Source organism: Benincasa hispida, chromosome 10 (assembly GCF_009727055.1).
Source record: "Benincasa hispida cultivar B227 chromosome 10, ASM972705v1, whole genome shotgun sequence".
Lineage (NCBI taxonomy): Eukaryota > Viridiplantae > Streptophyta > Magnoliopsida > Cucurbitales > Cucurbitaceae > Benincasa > Benincasa hispida.
The window spans coordinates 34,294,682-34,316,806 of record NC_052358.1 but is presented as its reverse complement, the minus strand read 5'-3'; positions in this window follow the sequence as shown (position 1 = coordinate 34,316,806).

The window sequence follows — 22,125 nt, the reverse complement described above, 5'->3', positions numbered from 1 at the left end:
TAGTCTTTTTGTAATAATTTAGTCTCTAAATTTTGGTTTATAACGATTTAGTCTTTGAACTTTCGATTTTGTAATAATTTAGTCCCTAAATTTTACTATGTAACAATGTAGTCTTTGTACTTTAAAATTGGTAACAATTTAGTCCATAAATTTTACTATGTAACAATGTTGTTCTTATACTTTAAAATTTGTAACAATTTAGTTGCTATTGTAGAAATTAATGTTAAGATTTGATATTTCTTTCATAAAGAAATCAACAAACTAATTAGAGATTTAATATTTTTATAAAATACAAAGTTTACATCATAAAATAGTAAAAATTAACATCTAATTTTGATAGATTTGTTTACGTTATTGAATAAACTGTTGTGAATTTAAAAGTATAATGACTAAATTGTTACATATTAAAGTTTAGGGACTAAATTACTTTCATGAAAGTTAGGGATCAAAAGTATTTTTTTTAAACCTTTTTTTTTAAGCTTTAATTTGGGGGAAATAATGCCACTTCTATTTTAGCACGGCAAGAATTTGAACATTTCCCGATAACGGAAACCGTCGGCTAAAGTTTACAATACCATCGACAAAATCTATCCCGATGATAAACCAATCATCGATAGCATCATCGGGAAAGCGTCATCGAGAAAACCTTAATTTTCTGACCCAAAAAAGCCTTGTCAGGGAAAAAGGATATCTCAACGGATCAATGATGAGGCTTTCTATCAACCCTAAATGAAGCCTTCGGGATAAGTCATTTCTCTTGAAAGTACGGATAAATTAATTGCGTCGAGCGAAGTTTATATTTCAATGGAAACTCAATGAAAATTACATTCATTCAAAATTTATATTTCACTTTCCAACACTAATTATAAAATAGAGTAAAATTCACTTTTGGTCTTGAGCTTTAAGGCTATCATCTATTTGATTCCTAAAGTTTTATAATTAACACTTTGTTCCTGAGGTTTAGAAAATTCTTTTAAATGGTCCCCAGGTTAACTTGACTGTTAGTTGACGAACGGAAAAATGACAAGACATGTTACGTTGGCCAAATTTAAATAAAATAATATTTTTTTATTGTTGTTTAATTAGGTCGATTTTTCTTTAATCTTTCCTTCTCTCCATTTCTGTCCTCCCTTTTTTTTTTCTCCCCTCAAATCTCTGATCTTCGCAAAAACCTCCATAGAAGAAAAGATTATTTTTTATTTGTAAAATGTTGAACCCTAAATCTCTCTTAGATTCCAAAAACCCTAAATCAATTTTCCACATCTTCGATTTCTTCACCCAGTTGTCGTACCGTTGGGCATTCATACAAGTCGTAGGTTAACTTGTTCTCAAATATAGAGATTTACATTCAGGGGCGGATTTAGTATGGGCCTAGAGGCTCGAGCTCCCCTCAACTTTATGCTCTTTATGTTATATATAAGAAAGCCTAGTGGTAAATTTACCTTCCAACCACTTTTTATCTAGGTTCAAGCCTCACTCATTATACTTATTTTTATTAAATTATATAAAATTCCCCGACAATCAAGTTAATTGAAAGACCATTTAGAAACATTTTCCAAACCTTAGATTAAACTATTTATTTTGAAACTTAAGGAATCAAATAGATGCTAATCTCAAATCTCAGGGACTAAAAATACATTTTTTTCTTATAAAATATTATATTAAAAAAAAAATCTTCACATACTCACACGACAAGAATTTTATTTAATGTGTTCTATTAACAATTTGGTATTTAGTCGTAATGATATATTTAATTTATATATTTTTTTTTTTGAAAAAACGTAAGTAGAACATTTAAAGATAATAATATATTCTATTGTCCAATTAAGGAATACAATTTTTTTTCCTTTCAGAAAATCCAGCGTAAATTAACACACATTAAAAAAAATCCAACAATTCCTTGATTCTAGAGTCTGTCATAGTATGTACTTTCAAGTCATATCTTACTAGCTTAATATTATTATTTTATAGTTGATGGTGTTTCTTTAAAAGAATAAAAACAATACAACATAAAAATTAATTTGAGATAGATCATAGTTGAATTTGTATTCAACAATTTCATGAAAAAAACAAAAACTTAAATTCAATATATATGAACAAAAAGCTAAAAAATTAGTAATAATAAAGTCTATTAAGTGAGATAGTTACGGATAAATTTCTATCAATTTTATATTTTAGAATTATATTCTAATTACAACCATGCAAATAAACTCTTCTACAACAACCCTTCATAAATCCTCACAATCTTGATCTTAAAAATATTTATGCATGACAAATTATTTAGAACAAGGCAATGTTGAAACTCAAACTGAACCAAAGTTCGTCCAAACAACTTTCTAATGGTCATCATTAACGCTAGTGTAACTTTTTATTTGTATTAGGGTATGTTTGTGATCAAATCACTTTTTTCTCTTGCCAAAATCACTTTTCTTTAAAATGATGGTGTTTGGCATGAATTAAAGTTGATTTTAGAAAAATCCAAAATAATTTTAAATTGATTTTGAAGGAACTAGTTGATAGGTGATTTTTGTTAAGTAATTGATAAAGAATCAGTCCCAAAATGACTATTTAATTTAGTTTTTGTTAAACTATTGCTGATAGCTATTTGTAAAATCATTCTTTTAAGATTTTAAATGCATGAACAAAAAATGACAATCATTGTCTGTCATTAAATTGTTAATAAAATAAATAATTATATATATTTTGAATTTTCTTTTAATATCTGTTATAAACATTCACTTTACTCAAAATATCAATCATGCGTATAAGAATTTAACTAGAAAATAAATAGAAATAGATATTTATCATAAATATTTAGTTAAAAAATAATTTCTCAAATAGAAAATACAATTTCAAGTAATTGGGTAACTTTAAATTAATTTTTAGAATCAAATATAATAATTCAAAATCATTTTGATTGTTTGAAAATCAATTTTACGAAATCAATTGTATTTATTTATTTATTTATTTTAAATAATGACTCCAACTATTACTCCCAAACACACCCTCTCTGTTATTTTTTATTTCTCACTTTCAAATCTGTTGAGAAAGCTTCTTGTTATTTATTCCACAAAAAGTTACCATAACTAAAATGCTTGAATGTTTAGTTTGAAACAGTCTCAAAGAGAAACTAAAAAGGTCGATATTAGAGCAGAGGTTGCAAATAATTTAGGCTTATCACCATTATCGACCTTTTTTATGTGAGTACATATAGATAATAACAATTAGCCACAAAATATAGTCAATAGATTATAAATAATTTTTTTTCTAACTTTTCAATATGCATAATTTGAATCATCAAAGTAAGAAAGTAAATAGATAGATTGACCTTCAACAATTTTATTTATCACTAGATTTGTCATAATACTCTAACAATAATGTTTCTCTCTAATATCAATTATTTGACTGGTATGATAATTCTAGAATGGGAGGATAAGGTTTAATTAATTTTTTCTTTAAGTATGCACAATTTAAACTAATTAGACGGCTTTTAAATTAAATTAACAAAAATTTTAAATAAGGCTAAAAACAAGCTTGATTAAAAATACAGTATGGAACTATAGTTTTAATCCATCTCAAATGATCAAAAAGAATAATCTAGACCATGCAACTAAAATTAATTGCAAAAATAAATAAAAAAGAGTTAGAGAATAAGATACCGTAATTTTTATAGTAGTTCGGTCAAATTCAAACAACTCTACTTTTATAAGTGCCTCTTGGGATTTTGATTTGGAATCTATTTAGACTCTTTCCATGTATTAGAGCCGAACTGCTATCTTGTTCCTTTTTTGGGTTCAAGAGTATACCCGATTCTTTTCACAGATTAGGATCCAACTGTTATAATGTTTTTTAAAATTTAAAATATATAATAAACTCTCCAAAAAGAGCGGAAGTACACATTTGAACTCACAATATCTAATCCTCACAATACAATAAAAAAAATTCTTTTAAGAATGAGATGAAAGCAACGAAAATTAAGAGCTTGGAGAGAGAGCAATCAAGTTAGCATTTTTGCTAATTTTGAGGAATCGTAAAGTTGGGAAAATTTGACAGAAGATCTTCAAAAGAGAGAAAAGTAGGATAAAAATCGAATTTAAATTTGGGTCTTGAATTGTGTAAAAAGTAAAAAGAAATAAGAGAAAATAATATATATATATAAAAGTACGAGTAACAGTACCAAACAAATTAATTTTTTAAATATGACTGTTGAATTGTCAAAAGTTTTTTTTTTTTTTTTTAAACAAAATCATTTTTCTATTTTAAAGAAAAACTATAATCCACCGATTACAAATTTAAGATCCCATGTATTATTCCTCCATAGACCAAGTGACACATTCTAAATGGTCCAATTTGATGATTTGGTCTTCACGTCACCACCTCAGGTATTTTTCTGTTAAACTTGTTTCGATTATATCTTCTTCGTTTAAGCTTCAATTTGGGTGATTCGAGAGGCATCAGAATTTTCGCTATAGACTATTCAAAATATTGAAATTACGAGTAAATAAAATCAGATTTGTTATCATCAAAATATTAATTAATTAACTTAAAATTTAGGATAAAAAAGCTAACAAAATTTATAGTAAAGGCACCGCCGAAAGAGAAAGAAAGTCATCACACTTGAACCTCATACACAATGACACACTGTGAAGGAACACCCTTCAAGGAAACTTTGCTCTTCTTTACCGTTTTCTTCACACAAACAATTATACTTTCAGAAGAGCAAGTACTATGATAAGTATTCACCATGAAGACAAACAAAAGAAAATCATAGTTTAAAACAAATCAATCACAAAACTAAGACCGTCAATATTTTTCAGAATTACAATTGAGATTTTTCTGCTTATAGAAGCTAACTTGGCCTACTCTTTTGACTTTCCTTGATCAGATATTTTTAGTTGCTATAAGTTAATTTTGTAAAGATCTAAAGTTGTCTTGAGGGATTCAAATTGAACAACTTTCACACCTTTCATCTGTTTATTCTGAGATCCCAAAATGTAAGTTAGTTATCTAACTAAACTCATTTCAAGCTTAGTCTACGTGTGTTAGACAAGAAACTCCATCTCTTCTGAGACATTTCTCTAAAAACTATGTCACCAACATAAATTTGAAAAACAATTAATCTTCCTTCTAACTTCTTGATAAATAGAGCATGCTTTAGTTTATACACATGATACGCTCAACTGTTGACAAAATATCATAGAAAATACTGTAATCACTTCTTAGAACCCATTTTGGTCTCAAACTACAATTAGTCATAATATAATATCTACTACCAAATATATAAAAATACTAGACATAATTATAATTCCCCCCTCCGTATTTCATAATTTGGCACATAGCATGGTTGAAGAGTAGGGCAATTAGAAAAATGACAATCAGTAATGATAGTTTCAACCCAAAGGTGATATGGTAAAAGTTTAGTACGTTGCATCATATCAAGAGTTATCTCCTGTAGAGTATTATTCTTGCACTTGATAATTCCACTTTGCTCGGGAGAAAGTAAGGAGTTTTCAAACTCTCTTCCTTGATCAATTTTTATTCAACAAAATTTATGTCCTTTCTATCTCTAATGTCGTAAACATGATCAAGTCTCTTATACAAGAGCACAACTTCATTGTACTTAGGGATGTTACAACATGATTAACAACATTACGAGTCTACAAGCAACAATTATCAGAAGATCACGTATTTTACATGATGAGAGACTTTTCACTATTAGCCACTAGACATTTGTCTTTCTATCTTTTGAGAAGTTAACATAGAGGCCCTAGTCATATGACTGACTTATGCGGATGAGATTTACTATTAAGCCTTCCACAAGGATGACATCATTGAGAGAAGGAAGTCTAGGATATTGAAGTTTTCATTTGCCAATAATTATTCTTTTAGCACCATCACCAAAAGTAACATGTTCAATACCACATGACTTTAGATTGGTTACAAAATTCTTCTCTTCTGTCATATGCATGGAGCAACCATGGTCAAAATACCAATCTTCTTTGATAGACAATCGTAAAGAAGTAAAAGCAACATAGCATCGCGATTTATACTGAGGAGTTGTAGTTTTTATATGCTACACTTGTTGAATATTACAAACTTGTTTCAAATGTTATATTTGTTTGTCGATTTTGTCATTTATGGAGACAAAACTTGGAGCCCAATATTGTAGTTTTTGCTAGCCTAATACATTTTGGCCCTTTATTATATTTAATGGCCTTATTTTATATCAACACATTAATTTGGCTTCTTATTGGGCTTAGTATACTCTTTGTAGTCTGCAAAGAAAGAGTATTGTTATAGTTGTTTTTAGGCTCATCTTCAAGCTGTTTGTGAATGAGCTGGAAGAAGACCTCCACTAAATCTGTTATGCAAGGCAACATAGGATTGGTTGATTGGTTGAGGTATGTCACCTGAATTCGTTTCTCCTTCTAGGGATTTCATCATGCGTAAAGTGGTCCTAGCTGAAATGTTTCCCTTGATGTAATTAAATGGCCGGTTGAGCGAGTATTCATGGGAGCATCGAGGAAGCAAGTAAGCATGTATCGAGGAAGGGAGTAAGTGTGCATCGAGTAATCAAGTAAGCGTGTAACCGAGCATGCTTTCAGGTGAGCAGTGAGCAACGAGTAAGTGAGTAAGTGAGCGATCAAGTATTGAGTAAGATTCTATCGAGGAACGAGTATGAGCTTGCAAACTTTGAAACACTGGCTATTTAAGTGGTTTCTTCTTGTTGCTGTGAGAACGAACTTTGTATTTTCTCTTCCAAAAGAATTCCTCTGTAATTCTGTTATGAATATCAGTAAAGAAGATTGAGAGCCCTTTCATAGGGGATGTAAATCTCACCTTGAGATTGAACCACTATAATTTATGTATTGTTTGTTCTTTCTTCTCTTCTTCTTGTATTTTCATTCGAATACTTCTACTGCTACTTCACTGAGTTGAAATGTTAGTTAGTATAGCTCAGGTCAACACTCAAAATTTTATTTTAAGCATAATTTCATTTGTTACTTAACCTATAAGCATGTTTTTTATTGGTAAATTATGTAGGTGAGTGAAACCTTGTTTTTATTGGTAAATATGGAGGTGACTTATTAAAGAAGAAAAAAAATGAGGTGGTGGAAATTAATTTTGCTGAAGGTTTATTTGCTTTGGGCTTTGGCCCATTTGGCCAAACAATATATATGTGTTGTAATGGGAAGAAAAAATGCAAGTGAACCATAAGTTATTTTTTTGTCGTTGAAGAAGAATTAAAACCAAGAGCACTGGAGTATTTTTCTTCAGTATTTTAGAAGGCAGTATGCAAAAAATACAGTGTATATTTTTCTTATTGGGTTTAAGGTTACTCTTCTTATTTATTCCAAGATACTGGGTTGTGGTATTAGAAATTAATAGTGCTAGTTGGGCTATTTGGGAGAGATTTGTAGCACGAGTTTAGGGTTTTTTGCAATCTCCATCATGTAGGGATCGAATCTTACAACATGCTTTAAGAAGGGAGAAACAAAAGGGAAGAATGATTCTTACCTTTGTAGACTCCGAAGCTCCTTAAAATTCCTCTTGTTCTTCGCACGAACATCTCTTCAACACTCACAGACACTACCACAAAAATAACCTTGTTATTCTCTAGGATTTCAAGGTTGGATAAGTGGACTCCATGCAGGATCTCTTACCTAGGAGTTCCATGAGCACGTTTGGATCGCTCTGATCTCACTTGACCGAAATACACATAATACATTCAAACGCACAGTTATGCAAACAATCAGTCAATTAACGACATACTTTGAACAAGAAAAATACAAAGGAGAGAGTTGCAATACCAGTTGAAGACAGTCTTCAAACTTCGGAACTCAACACAGCAGAAACCTCTACCTAGTCAACCAACACCCAATAGATGCGTCGACTGCAGCAGCACGAACAACCGCAAATCAAGGACGCAACGGGGATGACATCACCAGAAAAGAGCCCCAGGTATTCTCAGAGTAAGAACTCAAAGTATGGCCTTTGGTGAATTCGGTAGAGGAAGGAGGACGAACAGATCGTGTAGGCAATAAGCAAGTGGGAGGAAAAAAGACGCTATCGTATAGCACGATGCTTATCGTTTAGGAGAAACTACACGATCATATAGATTTTACTGAACGATGGTTAAGGAAAAGATATACAATCGTTTAGCTAACATGACACCCTATACGATCGTTTAGGGAAGCTATCCGATCGTTTAGGACTTAGTGTACGATCGTTTAGGTGCAAGGTGGACGATTGTTTAGGCGCAAAGCGACTATCGTATAAGCTCTCGAGATTAAGCGATCGATTACGATTTCACCAATTAGGATATCGTCTATATACATACTAAGAAAAATACTAAAACATTAATGATCTTCTTGTAGACACAAGGTTCATCAACGTTTTGGTCAAAGCCATATGACTCGATCGTAGTATCAAACCGAATGTTCCAAGATCAAGACACCTGTTTCAGTCAATAAATGGAACGATTCAGTTTGAAAACCTTTTGCTCTTGACCTTGAGCTATGAATCCCTTGGGTTGCACCATGTAAATGGTCTCCTCAAGATTTCCATTCAGAAAGGCCGCCTTGACATCCATTTGCCAGATCTCATAATTATAATAAGCTGCAATGGACAGGAGGATGCATATCGACTTTAACATAGAAACAGGCGAGAAAGTCTCCTCATAGTCGACTTCCTCTACCTGGGTATAACCCTTTGCCACAAGTCGAGCCTTGAAGGTCTATACCTTCTTATCAGCACCCCGTTTGCAATTGTAGATCCATTTACAACCTATAGGTCTTACCCCATCAGGCTGATCTACAAGATTCCATACTGAGTTGAAGTACATCAACTCCATCTCGAGATCCATGGCCTTGACCAATTCATCCCGGTCAACATCCTCCATTGCCTTCTTATAACACAACGATCCTCAACGTCGCCATTTTCTACCATAGCAAGGATTTTCGTGAAACTTAGATAGCGAACAGGTGGGTTCGCAACCCTCCCACTACGTCGAGGTTCCCTCTACTCTTGAGGTGGAACAAACCTACTGGATGAACTCCCATCAACAACTCTTTTTGATGTAGCAGGCTCTTCAACAACTCTTGTTGAAGTTTCACTAGTTTCATTGGAAAGCTCACGCCACACAACTTTGCTTCGTGGAATGTGCTCCCTTATATGTTCCTCCTCCAGAAAAGTAGTGTTTGTTGAAACAAACACCCTATTTTTCGTTGGATCATAAAAATAACCCCCTTGTGTACCTTTGGGGTAGCCTACAAAGAGACATAACCTCGACCGTGGTTCCAACTTCTTGGGATTAGCCTCAAGCACATGTGCAGGGCAACTTCAAATGCGAAAGTGACATAAACTAGCTTTATGCCCGTTCCACAACTCCAGAGGTGTACTTGCAACACTTTTGAAGAGAACACAGTTGAGTATGTATACCGTAGTCTCCACTGCGAAACCCCAAAACGAGTCCGGTAAGGAAGCGTAACTCATCATTGAGCGAACCATGTCTAACAAGATCCTATTTCTCCTCTCCGCTACACCATTCTGCTGAGGTGTACCCGACGCTGAGAGTTAGGAAATGATTCCATGTACTATCAAATAGTCTTGGAATGCCGAGTCCAAAAACTCTCCACCTCGATCCGATTGAAGTGTTTTAATCCGTTTATCTAATGCGTTTCCAACTTCAGCCTTGAACTCTTTGAACTTTTCAAAGGATTCAAACATCCGTTGCATAAGACAAACATACCCGTACCTAGAGTAATCATCAGTAAAACTAATAAAATACTCATAGCCACCTCGGGCTCACACATTCATAAGACCACAAAGGTCAGAATGTACTAACTCAAGAGGCTCCTTAGCTCTATTACCTTTTCCAGTAAAAGGTTGTTTAGTCATCTTACCTTCAAGGCAAGATTCGCACACTAGTAAAGAATTTTCTTCTAACTCTCTTAGAAGTCTATTAACCAAAATAATCAATATTCATTAACTATGGGTACACTCTACTAAAGACCCATAACTGCACTTTGCTCACTACAGATATATTTCGTGTCCATGGTATAGACCAATAACAGAAAGTTAGTCCTTCACGAGTGTTCGTAAGATAATTGGGTTAAATTACCGTTTTACCCTTGGGTTACCTCTGTATCCTTAAGTACCAGTGTTCCTCTAATGAACAACCTTTTTATGGTCCAATCATTAAACAGAAACCCCTCTCGAGCCATTAAGAGGGTAGAGCCCTTTGTTTAAGTCTCAAAGACACCGATTAAGGGAACACTCATCTACTTACCCTAGAGTCGAGAAAAAGTGAGTTCCATCTAGTATTATTATGTTCCCAGCTCCCCATTCGATCTTGTCTCTAAAATGGTAGGTTTATTAAGTCGATGAACTGACCATTCTCACCCATACAAATCAAAAGACAATCTCTTTTGAACAAGAGTTCATAATACACTCAGGATTAAGACTAAATTGCCTAGGTTATCTTATTGAAATAGAAACATAACTAGTCAACGGATTTACATCTAGTGGTTATTATTTTGTAGTCCGATCTTATGCAAACTCATTGCATAGGATACCCCCACTGACATGTCACCTACACGAACACATTGGATTATTTCGTTTGTATCAAATACTAAGTGGGTCATATCCATAGTATTACCGGGAAAAGGAATCCAGCCTTATCCCTATACAGGTTGTATTTTGAACATTGATCCATGTATGTCTCCACATACTATTCAAGACTTATAAGACAACCTTGGATGTTAGTTTATTATATTTAGAGTTATTAAGACGAAATGAAATATAACACAATCAATAACATTTATTGAAATAACATTGATAACTCTTTATTGATGACATTCAATTAATTATATTTACTTCTACGAGTTTTAGGGCATAAAACCCAAAAAACTCCCACTTGAACTAAAACTTTAGTTAGTGGGATGTATATAATGTCACTATCCAAAGCAAGGGGAATGGTAAATAAATACAATAAACTAGGGCATCCATATACCCATTACACATGTTCCACTTGCCCTAGATTACACAATAAAAATGTCTCATAGACCTAGATTCTCTAGATGACTCTCAAACACTTTAGCCGAGAGAGCCTTTGTAAATGGGTCAACAATGTTGTGCTCCAAAGCGATCTTTGTGACAATCACATCTCCTCATTGCACAATATCCCGTATCAAATGAGACTTCCCTCTCAATATGTTTTCCTCATTTGTGGCTACGAGGTTCTTTAGAGTTGGCTACTGTTCTATTGTTGTCACAGTGTAAGGTGATGGCCAAGTTCATATTTGGAACCACTTTCAAATCACTTATGAACTTCCTCAACTAAACCGCTTCCTTTACTACTTCACAAGCAGCTACATATTCCGCCTCCATTATGGAGTTTTCAATGCATTCTTACTTGATGTTATGCCATACTACAACTCCCTCGTTCAGGGTAAACACTGACCCTGATGTGAATTTCCTAGAATCCTTGTCAGTTTGGAAACCACAGTCGGTGTATCCCATAAGGATCAAATCCTTAGAGCTCTAAACCAGCTTGTAGTCCTTCGTTCAACTAAGATACTTAAGGATGTTCTTAACTGTTGTCTAGTGGTCTAACCCTAGGTTGGGTTGATACCTACTATCTATTCCCACTACATAACAAATGTCTGGCCTAGTATAAAGCATAAAATACATTAAGCTGTCCATATTTGAGGCGTAGGGAATACATCTCATATCCTTAACCCTTCTTAGAGTTCTGCATCGAATATCGAGTCAACATTTTGTCGATATAAGTTACTTGAGACAAAGCCAACATTCCATTCTTGTGATCTCTAATAATTTAGATCCCAAGTATATACTGTGCCTCTCCTAAATCTTTCATTTGGAATTAAGCTGCCAGCCAATTTTTAATATCAGTTAGGTACCCTACATCATTCCCAATGAGTAGGATATCGTCCACATAAGTACTATGCAAGCTACTTTATCATTGATGATTTTCTTTAAGACACAAGGTTCATAACCGTTTTCATCAAAACCAAAGGATTTGATCGCAATATCAAATCTAATATTCCAAGATCTGAACACCTGCTTCAACCCATAAATGATCGATTCAACTTGCAAATGTTTTGCTCCTAACCTTGGACTATGAACCCCTTGGGGTGAGACATAAAGATATTATCTTCAAGATTGCCATTTAGAAAAGCAGCCTTAACATCCATTTGCCATATCTCATAGTTATAATATATGGCTATAGATAAGAGAATTCTTACAGACTTAAGCATAGCAACAGGGGAAAAAGTATCCTCATAGTCAACCCCTTCTCTCTAGGTATAAATCTTTTATACAAGTCTAACTTTGAAGGACTGTACCTTTCCAACAACACCTCTCTTTCTTTTGTAGATCCATTTATACCCTACGGGTTTAACCCCTTTTGGTAGACCTACAAGTTCCCATACTGAATTGAAGTACATAGACTCCATTTCATGGTCCATGGCTTTGACCCATTGGTCCTTGCCTACGTCATTCATTGCCTGTTTATCGAACAATGGATCCTCAATGCCATCATCTAGTATGACAACTTAAGTTTCAGTTAAACCCTAGTAACGGTTAGGTTGTGATATAATCCTCCCACTACGTTAAGGCACTTTCAACGATTGATAATGACGAGACTGACCTGAAGTGCTAACTTCTTCTTTAACTCTTGATGAAGGACCAACTGCATCAATAATCCTTGTCGATTTTTTAGTGACTTCATTTAATACTGATTTACTCCGTGGTTTATGATCTCTTATATGGTCTTCCTCCAAGAATGTAGTATTTTTCGATAAGACGCCGTGTTTTCTTAGGATTTGTCAGCAGCACGTATGTAGAAAAACCCCAGATTTTGAAGTAACATAAACTCGGTTTACACCCCCTCCGTAACTCGACATGTATTTCAAAAACACTATTTGAGGAATATTATTCAAGATGTGAACTGCAGCCTCTATTACATACCCCCAAAACGAGCTAGGAAATTGAGCATAGCTCATTATAGAACGAACCATGTCTAACAAGGTTATATTTCTTCTTTCTGATACACCGTTTTGCTGAGGTGTACCAGGTGCTGAAAGTTAGGACTGAATTCCATATTCTATCATATAGTCCTGGAATTCTACATCCATGTACTCTCCACCCCAATCAGATGGAAGTGTTTTAATTATTTTACCTAATAGATTTTTAACTTCAGCCTTGTATTCCTTGAACTTTAAAAAGGCTTCAGTATTATGTCCCATTAGGTATAAGTAACCATGCCTCGAATAATCATCTATGAAAGAGATGAAGTATTTGTACCCTTCTTGAGCTTTTACATTTATTGGACCACAAAGATCCGAATTTATGAGTTCCAAGGGCTCTTTGGCTCTGTAACCTTTTTCACTAAAAAGCTTTTGTCATTTTTCCTTCAAGAAAAGATTCACATGGAGGTAATGAATCATCTTCTAACTTACTTAGAAGCTCATTCTTTACCAGTCTCCTGACCCTCTCGAGATTTATGTGACCCAATCTAAAATGCCAAAGATGAGTTTTATTGTTACTTGAAGAAATTATTTGCCTTTTAGTTTGATTATTCATAGTTTTATACAACGCATGATTTAAAAGTGGTTTTGATTCAGTTGGTCTTAAAACATATAAGTTGTCTTTTAGTTTAGCTGAACAAAACGTGACACCAATTTTCATAATGAATGCTTCATTAATTAAAAAGGAAATAGAATAAAATTTTTCAATTAAACAAGAAATAGATACAAGGTTCCTCTTAATTTTAAGAACTATATATAAGTTTTCCAAAAATAGGTATCTATTTCTAAAAAACAACTTTACAGCTCCCACTGCACGAGCTGAAATGGCATCTCCCATTCTAACCTTGAGCATCATTTCACCCTCATCGAGATGCTAGAAGGAACCAATTCCTTGTAAAGAAGAACAAACGTGATTAGTGGCTCCCGAATCAAGCACCCAGGATTATGGCCATTTTCCACTAAACAAGTTTCTAGGACCCGTAAATCATATTTACCTTCCTTCTCTTTCTTCTTCTCGGTGAGATACTTGGGGCAATAACATTTCCAGTGACCATCCATATTGCAGTGGAAGCATTTGCCCTTGTCAGCCACCTTGGCTTTGTCTTTGCCTTTCCTAGCAGCGGCAGCCTTCCACTTCTCTCCTTTCTTTTTCTAGGTCTTCTTAGACCAGAAGATAATGGAACAGACTTGGTTCTAGAGAATGAACCCTTGTGGAACTTCTTGGAATGGGCAACATTTGCCTCTCCTGCTACCGGTCCCTTGCTTTTCATAAGAGATTGATAAGTTTGTAACTCATTCGGGATGGTAGTTATGGTGTACTCTATTTTATTCATAACTACATTGCTGCGGAATTGAAGAAAACTCTTCAAAAGAGATTCTAAAATAAAGAATATCTGACTCTGCTCGTCAATGACCACACCATTTAACTCCGCGACATTGAAGTGGACCATATGATCGAGAATATATTCCCTAACTAATTGGTTTTTGATAACGGGCAGAAATGCACGTTATCATAGTGCTAAATCCTTAAACAATGTTGGATTTCGTTGATGAAATATGTTAAATTGCGTTCATTAAGCATAAATTCTATAATATTGCGGTCGAATGTGTTCAATGCATTAGAGCAGTTGATCTTTATATTTTTGTGCAGAATAATGCATTAACGCAATGCAAAGAATGCGATCATAGGAATACATTGGTCAAGCGTAACTTTACCGCAAGACTTTACGTTGATCGTGCTCGCAAACATTTACCCAAGAAGAATCACCGTAACATGGTGGACGCATCCGGACAAAAGGACAATTAAGATCGATGGGACAGAAAGCTGACAGCAGTTGAATCCAAATTAAGTTGACAGCCGATAACGATTACAAAGTACATCCAGCTTTATCAGTGACAATTATCCGGCGCATCATTCAAGAATTAAAGCTGTCCCATCTGTACAACCAGAAGAGAGAAGCCGCCTTTAACCTTTGATGCCCTATAAATACCAAGTGCATTCTTCAGTGAAGGGGTTAAGTAGTCGATTACCTCATCACCATTACAAGCAGTCTATTCATAGTTTTCTTTTCCATTTTACGGCAGAGCAAGAGAAGAGTGGTAACGCCGGAGATTGTCCAAGGCAGCTCGAGAGAGAACCTTGAGGCATAAGAGCACGAGTAGAAAGCGAGCTGACTCTCACGAAAGCGAGAATATCTTTAGAGCACGAGTAGAAACAGTGTAACGCCTGGCAGCAAGAAATTGCTCCAGGCTCTTTACTATACTTGCATTGTTATTCTATACTTCATCTTATATCTATTCAATGGAAGTGCTATTTCTACATATGGTCACTGTCTTAATACGGATGAGTAGCTAAACTAGTTGAATGGGTTGAGAGGAACTAAGCTAACATGATCTAGGAAGTTCATTGCTTGCGATTGTCTTGTTTTATGTTGTGCAAAATACCTCTTTAGAGTTACTCGAGAGAGAATCTAAAGAAAGAACCTAATGTCTTGAGAGAGCTAGGTTAGAATCTGCACTTGAAAGAGCAAGATTAGGCTTGCATAAACAAGAGATAGGGACTTAGAGATAAGCTCTTTTTGTTAACTTGCATCGCATGCATCCTATGTGTAAACCCTATAGACTTATCGCATATTTATCGCATGCGTTCTAGCCTTAGAAGCCGTGGCATTCACACCGAGAGGTGGTTTACTATTGTATGCATGTTGAATGATCGCAAGGTATGAACACATCCTAGGGAGTGTTAGCCGAAACCTTTCTCAACTCATTCACCGCATATTCATCGTATTTCCCGTTTACCAACTCTTTTCGAACTCTGCCGCATTCATTATTATTTTTATTAACGCAACAACAACCCAACACTTATTTATTCAATTGGTTACCGCAAGTTTTCATAAAATTCTCCAATGCAACTATTTTCACAAGTCCCTATGTTCGACCCTGGACTCACCAGGAAACTCAGAAGAATTTACACTTGGATTCCTCTGGGGAAACTTGAGTACACAATGCAATCTACCAATACTTATCATCCATAATTTCTCTTCATAAAATTTAAGCATCAAGTTTTTGAGACCGTTGTCGTGGACTTCGGTAAAATAGTTGTTAACGGTAATTTTTTTTGATTTCTTTGCAGAACTCTCAATCTCTGGCGAACTATGACCCAGAGATTGAGAGAAAATTTCAAAGGAGACTCTAAGAGATCGCCAACAGCCACCACAATCTGATAAAGAAGAGATGGCAGAGCAACCTAGGAATGAAACACCAAACAACAACAATGTCATGACAAATTCGATTCTGTTGGCAAATGATCACAATAGGCCCATTAGGGACTATGCATCACTAAACCTCTATGATTTCTCTCTGGGAATCATGAGGCCTGCCTTAGACGGAAGTAGGTTTGAAATGAAACCGGTGATGCTGCAGATGATCCAGGCTACAGGTCAATTCGGAAGAAGGCGTGACGTGGATCTGCACACCCACCTCCGAAGTTTTATTGAAATTTGCAATACTTTTGTGTTCCCGACATCTCTGCTGAAGAAGTTTGACTAATCTTGTTCTCATTTTCTCTTTTTGATCAGGCTAGAAAATGGGCTTATTCGCTCGAACCAGGAGAGATCACTTCTTGGGAGCAGGTGGTAGAGAAGTTTATGAAGAAGTATTTTCCACCTACCGAGAATGCGAGACGAAGAAAGCTTATTAATAATTTTGAACAAGATATGGACGAATAGTTTAGCGATACTAGGGCGAGGTTTAAAAGGTTTTTCTGAGATTGTCCGCATAATGGGCTACTAGATTGTAAGGGTTTACATAGTCCGGGTTGGAAGATTTTTGTGGACTAACCCAAAAATTAGGGTTGGCTAATAATGAACCCTATTAGTTCTTTTTTGGAGGGTCAACTCAACCAACCCAACCCAACCCAAAATTTCCAGGTTCAGCCGGGTTGAGTCAACAATTCTGTTTTTTTTTTTTAATTTGACTATTTTTTAATTTATATATATATATATATATTCGGGTCGGGTCGTCCCAACCCTCAAATGGGATAACTCGAGACCCAACCCGAATTTAATATTTTTTAACATTTTTAACCCAACCCAACCTTTGCGGTTTGGGTTGGGTAGTCCGGGTTGGTCGGGTTACCAGGTTTTTTGAACACCCTTACTAGATTGCCTGCAAATGGAAAATTTCTACTACGGTTTGAATCCTTCTTCGCAGACCGCTGCCAATGCGGCAGCAGCTGGTGGTCTGCTTGACAAGACTTATGATGAGGCAAAGAATATCCTGGACCGCATTTCTAAGAATCATAAAGACTAGAGGGAGAGTGACCAGAGATTAAGACTCAAAGATTCTGACAGAAATAACGGTGCTATTGTCTCATTGCAAAACCAAATGACCGCAATGATGAATTTGATTCAAGGAATGACGATCAGTAGCCCAACACTGCAATGTGGGAAGATTAACACAATAAGTCAAAATACCGCAAGGTGTGCGACTTGCAGTGATGGGCATACAATTGAAGATTGCCCGCAAAATCCACAGTTTGTATATTATGTAAAGAACAACCCATTTTCGAACACCTACAACCCTGGGTGGAAAAACCACCCTAATTTTGCTTGGAAGAATCAACAACAAAATTTTCAATCTGTGGCGCAAAAAGAAGGGACACAAGGATTCTTTCAACGCAGTAATGGTTAACAGAGCAACCAAACAAGTAAGTCACAACAACCACCGTAATCTTCTTCTCTAGAAAGCTTATTGAAGTAATACATAGAGAAAAACGAGACAGTGCTTCAAAGTCAGGCTACATCCATCTGCAACTTTGAATTGCAAATGGGCCAGATTGGGAATGAGCTCAAAAGTAGATCGCAAGGGGCGTTTCCAAGTTCAACCGAGCATCCACGCAACCCAGGGGGATCAGTTAAGATGCAATGTCAGGTTTTGACATTACGCAGTGGAAAGACCGTGGAAGGAGGAAGAAATGACTAAAGTAGAACAACTTCCATCGCAGTTGAGCCTGAGATTGCGGCAACGCAAGAAGAAGAAAAGGAAAATGAAGTAGTAGAACCTAAGGTTGCGCCAACCTCAAAGTCAAATGAAACGGGAACCGTGAAAGTTCAGTTACCACCCTTCCCTCAGAGGCTAAGGAAGAAGAAAAACGAAGAGGTACAGTACCAACGCTTCCTGTCTATGCTGAAACAATTACATGTTAATATTCCTTTTAGTGAAGCGATTTAGGAAATGCTTGCCGATGCCAAGCTTCTAAAGGACATGGTAACTAAGAAGAGAGGCGGTGGAAAATTTGCCACGGTGGCACTAACGCAAAGTTCCAAATCTATTATCCCACCGAAGAAGCGATCCTGGGAGTTTCACTATTTCTTGCTCTATAGAAGGACTCTATATTGGGCAAGCCCTGTGTGACTTGGGGGCCAGCATAAATTTGATGCCGCTGTCAATCTTTCGATAATTAAGTGTGGGGCAACTTGTGCCCACATCCGTGACTCTCCAACTGGCCGACAAATCTCTCGTTCATCCAGAGGATAAAATGAAGGATGTGCTGATCACGATTGATAAATTTTTTTTGCCAGCTGACTTCATCATCTGGATTATGAGGCCGATAAAGATGTGTCCATCATTTTGGGGCGACCTTTCTTATCAACGGGTCGTGCTCAAATTGATGTGCACAAGGGAGAAATCACTTTCAGCATAAACGGACAGAAGCTCAAATTTAACATAATTTGTGCCATGAAATTTCTTGATGAGGAAGACTTGCCATATTCTGAAGGTGACCTGAATTTGATTGAAGAAGAAAACTCTGATGAAAAGTGTGAAGAAGAGGATGCCAACGCATCCATAGCTGCCTGCAATGTGATCGTAGCAAAAAACAAACAAAGAAGAAGGATTGATCGCAACGTAAGAAGAATAGCCGAAAAAAGAAATAAAAATAACGCAACCTTCTCTCGTGGAACCACCAACACTTGAATTGAAAACCCTACCAACACATTTGAAGTACGCAGGGCAGAATGAGAAGCTGCCAGTGAAAATTTCCTTCACACTTAATGCAGATCAAGAGAATGCGTTGATGAGCATTCTCAAGAAGCATGTGCGAGCAATCGGCTGGACGCTCGCTGATATCAGAGGAATTAGCCCCGCGTACTACATGTACCACATTCGTCTTGAGGATGACCACAAAGCAACCATTGAAAATCAACGTAGACTTAACCCTGTGATGAAGGAGGTTGTCAAAAAGGAGATTATCAAGTGGTTGGATGCGGGCATTATCTATCCCATTGCAGACAGCACGTGGGTCAGTCCCATGCAATATGTGCCGAAGAATGGAGGAATGACGGTAGTCCCAAATGAGAACAATGAATTAATACCGCAAAGAACCATCACTGGATGGCGCATCTGCATGGACTATCGCAAATTAAATGCGGCCACAAAGAAAGATCACTTCCCTTTGCCATTCATCGATCAAATGCTAGACAAATTAGCAGGGAAGGATTTTTATTGCTTCTTGGATGGATATGCCGGGTATAATCAGATCATGATAGCTCCTGAAGACTAAGACAAGACCACATTCACCTGCCCATATGAGACATTTGCTTTTCGCCGCATGCTGTTTGGTCTCTGCAATGCGCCAAGCACGTTCTAGAGGTGCATGATGGCGATATTTTTAGATTATCTCGAGCACTCAATAGAAATATTTATGGACGACTTCTCCGTTTATGGGAACACTTATGAAGTCTGCCTGGCCAATTTGAAGAAAATTCCAAAAAGATGTGAAGAGACAAACTTGGTGCTCAATTGAGAAAAATGTCACTTCATAGTGAAGGAGAGAATAGTGTTGGGACACAAAGTCTCCCGAGAAGGGTTAGAGGTGGGCAAAGAAAATCTTGACGCAATTGAAAAGCTTCCACCTCCAACCAACGTGAAGGTTGTGTGAAGCTTCTTGGGGCATGCCGGATTCTATAGACGATTCGCAAGGACTTTTCTAAAATAGCAAGACCACTAAGTGCGTTGTTAGAGGCAGACAGGAAGTTTGAATTTGACAACAATTGCCTCAACGCATTTAAAATTCTAAAAGATGCGCTGATTACCGCACATGTCTTGATTACGCCGGATTGGGCATTCCCATTCGAACTCATGTGCGACGCAAGTGGGTATGCGATTGGAGTTGCATTAGCAAAAAAGAAGAAAACTATTTTACATCCCATCGCATATGTGAGTAAAACTCTGAACCCTACTCAACTTAATTATACCACCACTGAAAAAGAGCTCCTGGCTTTGATTTTTGCGTTGGAAAAATTCTGGGCATATCTATTGGGAACCAAGGTACTCATTCACACTGATCACTCGGCAATCAAATATTTGATGACAAAAAAGGACACAAAGCCGAGGTTGATAAGATGGGTTCTCATCCTTCAAGAATTTGATATCGAGATAATTGATCGGAAGGGAATAGAGAATCAAGTTGCGGATCACTTGTCCAGATTAGAAAATCTTGAGGTTGACCGCAATGAATCTGAAGTAAGTGCCATGTTCCCGGACGAGCAGCTATTTCGCATAGAAAAACTACCCTGGTATGCAGACATCGTTAATTATTTGGTTTGTGAACAATTTTTTGAAGATTACACCTACCATCAACAGAAGAAGCTCAAGAATGATTCGCCATATGGAGGGCACTTACCATCGATTATGCGTCCCGGATGCTGCTCAACAACGCATATTATCATAGTGCCATGATTCGCCATATGGAGGGCACTTTGGAGGACAACGTACTGTAGCCAAAGTTTAACAAAGTGGATTCTTCTGGCCTTCATTATTTAAGGATGTTGCTGACTACACAATGAAATGTGATCGATGTCAATGCACCAATAACATTTCATGGAAGAACGCTATGCCAATGAATACTATCTTGGATCTGGAACTATTTGACGTATGGGGGATTGATTTCATGGGACCATTCCCTCCTTCAAACGGTAAGCACTATATTCTATTAACCGTTGACTATGTCTCCAAGTGGGTAGAGGAAATTGCATGCACCGCAAGTGATGCGACAGTAGTCTCCCAGTTCCTGAAGAAAAATATTTTCACGCGTTTTGGCACTTCCCGTGCCATCATAAGTGATGAAGGATCACACTTTGTCAACCACAATATAAAGGAGCTGCTGTGAAAGTACAATATCCTCCATAAAGTGGCCACCGCATACCATCCGTAAACAAATGACCAAGTTGAAGTGTCCAATCGGGAAATTAAATTGATACCCAATCGGGAAATTAAATTGATACTTGAGAAGGTAGTCAAACCTTCGCGGAATGATTGAGCAATGAAGCTTGATAATGCATTATAGGCATACCAGATCACATTTAAAACACTTATAGGTATGTCCCCTTATACGTTGGTATTCGGCAAGGCGTGTCACTTGCCTTCGAAGCTGGAATATAAAGCATTATAGACAGTCAAGAAACTGAATTTCAATTTGAAGAAAGCAGGGGAAGCGCGAAAAGTGCAACTAGTCGAGCTAGAAGAATGGAGAAACAACGTATATGAAAATGCGAAAATTTATAAAGAGCGCACCAAGCGCTGGCATGATCAATGCATATGCAGTAAGAACCTCCAAGTCGGGCAGAAAGTCTTGCTTTTCAATTCATGTCTGCGACTCTCGTTGGTCTGGACCGTTCATAATTCGACAAGTACTTCCGCATGGCGCGGTGGAATTATCAAATAATGATAGAACCAACATATTCAAGGTCAATGGGCAGCGAGTAAAGGCATACCATGGAGAAGACTAGCATTGCTAAGTCGACTCCATGGAATTAAGAAACGTTGAATGAAGAAGGAAATAGGTGGTCCCTGCATTCTCAGATGATCGCAATTTATCAGGGACGCAAAGTTTTGGAAAATCTCAAGTCTTCAGCTCTTTTCTCCACTACTCAGAATTATCCTTACTTTACTATCTTTTCATTTTTCACTTCTTTTTCTAAAAAAAAAAAAGCCTTTTATTTTGTTTAAAATAATTTTACCCTCTCTTTGTTTCCCTTACAACGATCGAGGCACTAGATTGCGGAAATGTTAC